We start from the raw sequence: 6,000 nt of genomic DNA, 5'->3' as shown, positions 1-6,000 counted from the left end.
CAAGACATTTGTTGCTAAGAATGGATCTTTTCTAGAGAAGGAGTTTCTCTCGAAAGAAGTGAGTGGGAGGAAAGTAGAACTTGATGAGGTAACTGTACGTACTCCCTCATTGGAAAGTAGTTCATCACAAAAATCAGTTCTTGTGCCTCCTACACCAATTAGCGAGGAAGAAAATGATGATGATCATATAATTTCAGATCAAGTTACTACTGAACCTCGTAGGTCAACCAGAGTAAGATCCGCACCATAATGGTACGGTAATCCTGTTCTGGAGGTCATGTTAGTTGACCATGACGAACCTACGAACTATGAGGAAGCGATGATGAGCCCAGATTCCACGAAATGGCTTGAGGCCATGAATTCTGAGATGGGATCTGCTACCTGATGTCTACTACACAATCTTCTTCTTGTAGACGTTGTTGGGCCTCCAAGTGCAGAGGTTTGTAGGACAGTAGCAAATTTCCCTCAAGTGGATGACCTAAGGTTTATCAATCCGTAGGAGGCGTAGGATGAAGATGGTCTCTCTCAAGCAACCCTGCAACCAAATAACAAAGAGTCTCCTGTGTCCCCAACACACCCAATACAATGGTAAATTGTATAGGTGCACTAGTTCGGCGAAGAGATGGTGATACAAGTGCAATATGGATGGTAGATAGAGGTATTTGTAATCTCAAATTATAAAAACAGCAAGGTAACTAATGATAAAAGTGAGAGTAAACGGTATTGCAATGCGTGGAAATAAGGCCTAGGGTTCATACTTTCGCTAGTGTAAGTTCCCTCAACAATGATAACATAATTGGATCACATAACTATCCCTCAACATGCAACAAAGAGTCACTCCAAAGTCACTAATAGCGGAGAACAAACGAAGAGATTATGATAGGGTACGAAACCACCTCAAAGTTATTCTTTCCAATCAATCCGTTGGGCTATTCCTATAAGTGTCACAAACAGCCCTAGAGTTCATACTAGAATAACACCTTAAGACACAAATTAACCAAAACCCTAATGTCACCTAGATACTCCAATGTCACCTCAAGTATCTGTGGGTATGATTATACGATATGCGTCACACAATCTCAGATTCATCTATTCAACCAACACATAGAACCTCAAAGAGTGCCCCAAAGTTTCTACCGGAGAATCACGACGAAAACGTGTGCCAACCCCTATGCATAGGTTCATGGGCGGAACCCGCAAGTTGATCACCAAAACATACATCAAGTGAATCACGTGATATCCCATTGTCACCACAGATATCCACGGCAAGACATACATCAAGTGTTCTCAAATCTTTAAAGACTCAATCCGATAAGATTACTTCAAAGGGGAAACTCAATTCATTATAAGAGAGAAGAGGGGGAGGAGAAACATAAGATCCAACTATAATAGCAAAGCTCACGATACATCAAGATTGTATCACCTCAAGAACACGAGAGAGAGAGAGAGAGAGAGAGATCAAACACGTAGCTACTAGTACATACCCTCAGCCCCGAGGGAGGACTACTCCCTCCTCGTCATGGAGAGCACCGGGATGATGAAGATGGCCACCGGAGAAGGATTGCCCCCTCCGGCAGGGTGCCGGAACGGGTCTAGATTGGTTTTCGGTGGCTACGGAGGCTTCTGGTGGCGGAACTCCCGATCTAATATCTGTTCTGGAAGTTTTAGGGTACGACGATATATATGGGTGCAGGAAGTACGTCGGAGGAGCTACGGGGGCCCCACGAGGCAGGGGGGCGCGCCCCCCACCCTCGTGAGCACCCCCCGTATCTCCTGACGTGGAGTCCAAGTCTATCCGGTGGCTTTCGTTCCAAAAATAACTTCTCCAGTTGATTTCGTTCCATTTCGACTCCGTTTGATATTCCTTTTCTTCGAAACACTGAAATAGGCATACAACATCAAATCTGGGCTGGGCCTCCGGTTAATAGGTTAGTCCCAAAAATAATATAAAAGTGGAAAATAAAGCCCAATATTGCCCAAAACAGTAGATAATATAGTATGGAGCAATCAAAAATTATAGATACGTTGGCGACGTATCAAGCATCCCCAAGCTTAATTCCCGCTCGTCCTCGAGTAGGTAAATGATAAAAAGATAATTTTTGATGCGGAGTGCTACTTGGCATAATTTCAATGTAATTCTTCTTAATTGTGACATGAATATTCAGATCCATAAGATTCAAGACAAAAGTTCATACTGACATAAAAATAATAATACTTCAAGCATACTAACAAAGCAATCATGTCTTCTCAAAATAACATGGCCAAAGAGAGCTATCCCTACAAAATCATATAGTCTAGCTATGCTCCATCTTCACCACACAAAATATTTAAATCATGCACAACCCCGATGACAAGCCAAGCAATTGTTTCATACTTTTGATGTTCTCAAACTTTTTCAATCTTCACGCAATATATGAGCGTGAGCCATGGATATAGCACTATAGGTGGAATAGAATGGTGGTTGTGGAGAAGACAAAAAGGGAGAAGATAGTCTCACATCAACTAGGCGTATCAATGGGCTATGGAGATGTCCATCAATAGATATCAATGTGAGTGAGTAGGGATTGCCATGCAACGGGTGCACTAGAGCTATAAGTGTATGAAAGCTCAAAAAGAAACTAAGTGGGTGTGTATCCAACTCGCTTGCTCACTAAGACCTAGCGCATTTTGAGGAAGCCCATCATTGGAATATACAAGCCAAGTTCTATAATTAAAAATTCCCACTAGTATATGAAAGTGACAACATAGGAGACTCTCTATCATGAAGATCATGGTGCTACTTTGAAGCACAAGTGTGGTAAAAGGATAGTAGCATTGTCCCTTCTCTCTTTTTCTCTCATTTTTTTATTTGGGCCTTTCTCTTTTTTATGGCCTCTTTTCTACTTTTTTTATTTGGTCTTCTTTGGCCTCTTTTAAATTTTTTTATTTTCGTCCGGAGTCTCATCCCGACTTGTGGGGGAATCATAGTCTCCATCATCCTTTCCTCACTGGGACAATGCTCTAATAATGATGATCATCACACTTTTATTTACTTACAACTCAAGAATTACAACTTGATACTTAGAACAAGATATGACTCTATATGAATGCCTCCGGCGGTGTACCGGGATGTGCAATGATGCACGAGTGACATGTATGAAAGAATTATGAATGGTGGCTTTGCCACAAATACAATGTCAACTACATGATCATGCTAAGCAATATGACAATGATGATGCGTGTCATAATAAACGGAACAGTGGAAAGTTGCATGGCAATATATCTCGGAATGGCTATGGAAATGCCATAATAGGTAGGTATGGTGGCTGTTTTGAGGAAGGTATATAGTGGGTTTATGGTACCGGCGAAAGTTGCGTGGTACTAGAGAGGCTAGCAATGGTGGAAGGGTGAGAGTGCGTATAATCCATGGACTCAACATTAGTCATAAAGAACTCACATACTTATTGCAAAAATCTATTAGTTATCGAAACAAAGTACTACGCGCATGCTCCTAGGGGGATAGATTGGTAGGAAAAGACCATCGCTCGTCCCCGACCGCCACTCATAAGGATGACAATCAATAAATAAGTCATGCTCCGACTTCATCACATAACGGTTCACCATACGTGCATGCTACGGGAATCACAAACTTCAACACAAGTATCTCTCAAATTCACAACTACTCAACTAGCATGACTCTAATATCACCATCTCCATATCTCAAAACAATTATCAAGTATCAAACTTCTCATAGTATTCAACACACTCATAAGAGAATTTTATTATTCTTGAATACCTGGCATATTAGGATTTTAAGCAAATTCCCATGCTATCAAGACTCTCAAAATAATCTAAGTGAAGCATGAGAGATCAATAGTTTCTATAAAACAAATCCACCACCGTGCTCTAAAAGATATAAGTGAAGCACTAGAGCAAATGACAAACTACTCCGAAAGATATAAGTGAAGATCAATGAGTAGTCGAATAATTATGCAACTATGTGAAGACTCTCTAACATTTAATAATTTCAGATCTTGGTAATCTATTCAAACAGCGAGCAAAGCAAAATAAAATGACATTCTAAGAATGGCAAACATCATGTGAAGAAGCAAAAACTTAGGATCAACCGAAACTAACCGATAGTTGTTGAAGAAGAAAGGTGGGATGCCAACCGGGGCATCCCCAAGCTTAGATGCTTGAGACTTCTTGAAATATTATCTTGGGGTGCCTCAGGCATCCCCAAGCTTGAGCTTTTGTGTCTCCTTAATTCCTCTCATGTCACGGTCTCCCTAAATCTCAAAAGCTTCATCCACACAAAACTCAACAAGGACTCGTGAGATAAGTTAGTATAAACTATTGCAAAAACCTTATCATACTCTACTGTAGCAAATCACTAAAATTATTATTAAACATTGCATACTAAATGCCTCTGCATATTTAATAGTCCTATCCTCAAATAGAATCATTAAAGAAGCAAACATATGCTAACAATGCAAACATAACAGCAATCTACCTAAACAGGATAGTCTGTAAAGAATGCTGCAACATCCATACTTCCCTAGCTCCAAAAATTATGAAAGAAAATTCCCACTGTAGTAAATTTATCAGATCTTAATATTCAAAAGGTTTCAACATTTTATCACATTCTGACTTTTCTAGGGAATTATTGCAACAGCGGTAAACTTTCTGTTTTCAAACAGCAACATGTATACTTGTAACATAGGCATAGTAAAGACTATCAATGCCAATTTTATTGAAATAAAAGATGCAAAACATTGTTCTAAATAGCAGCATGCAAATCCTAACAAAATAAATTGACGCTCCAAGCAAAACACATATCATGTGGCGAATAAAAATATAGCTCCAAGTAAAGTTACCGATGAACGAAGACGAAAGAGGGATGCCTTCCGGGACATCCCCAAGCTTAGGCTCTTGGCTATCCTTGAATATTACCTTGGGGTGACTTGGGCATCCCCAAGCTTAGGCTCTTGCTACTCCTTATTCCATAGTCCATCGAATCCTTACCCAAAACTTGAAAACTTCACAACACAAAACTTAACAGAAAACTCGTAAGCTCTGTTAGTATAAGAAAATAAATCACCACTTCAAGGTACTGTAATGAACTCATTCTTTATTTATATTGGTGTTAAAACTACTGTATTACAACTTCTCTATGGTTTATAAACTCTTTTACTAGCCATAGATTCATCAAAATAAGCAAACAACACAATGAAAACAGAATCTGACAAAAACAGAACAGTCTGTAGTAATATGTATCAAACGTATAATTATGGAACTCATAAAAATCTCAAATAAATTTCTGGACCTGAGGAATTTATCTATTAATCATCTTCAAAAAGAATTAACTAAATATCACTCTCCAAATAAAAATGGAAGCAATTCTCGTGAGCGCTAAAGTTTCTGTTTTTTACAGCATGATCAACAAGACTTTCCCCAAGTCTTTCCAAAGGTTCTGCTTGGCACAAACACTAATTAAAAGCATAAAACCACATATAAACAGAGGCTAGATGAATTATTTATTACTAAACAGGAGCAAAAAGCAAGGAACAAAAATAAAGTTGGGTTGCCTCCCAACAAGCCGCTATCGTTTAACGCCCTAGCTAGGCATGATGATTTCAATGATGCTCACATAAAAGATAAGAATTGAAATATAAAGAGAGCATGATGAAGAATATTACTAGCACATTTAATCCTAACCCACTTCCTATGCATAGGGATTTTGTGAGCAAACAACTTATGGGAACAATAATCAACTAGCATAGGAGGACAAAACAAGCATAACTTCAAAACTTTAAGCACATAGAGAGGGAACTTGATATTATTGCAATTCCTACAAGCATATGTTCCTCCCTCATAATAATTTTCAGTAGAATCATGAATGAATTCAACAATATAACCAGCACCTAAAGCATTCTTTTCATGATCTCAAGCATAGAAAATTTACTGCTCTCCACACAAGCAAAATTCTTCTCATGAATAATAGTGGGAGCAAACTCAACA

Source organism: Triticum urartu, chromosome 7 (assembly GCF_003073215.2).
Source record: "Triticum urartu cultivar G1812 chromosome 7, Tu2.1, whole genome shotgun sequence".
Taxonomy (NCBI): domain Eukaryota; kingdom Viridiplantae; phylum Streptophyta; class Magnoliopsida; order Poales; family Poaceae; genus Triticum; species Triticum urartu.
Note: the sequence above shows the minus strand (reverse complement) of the source record.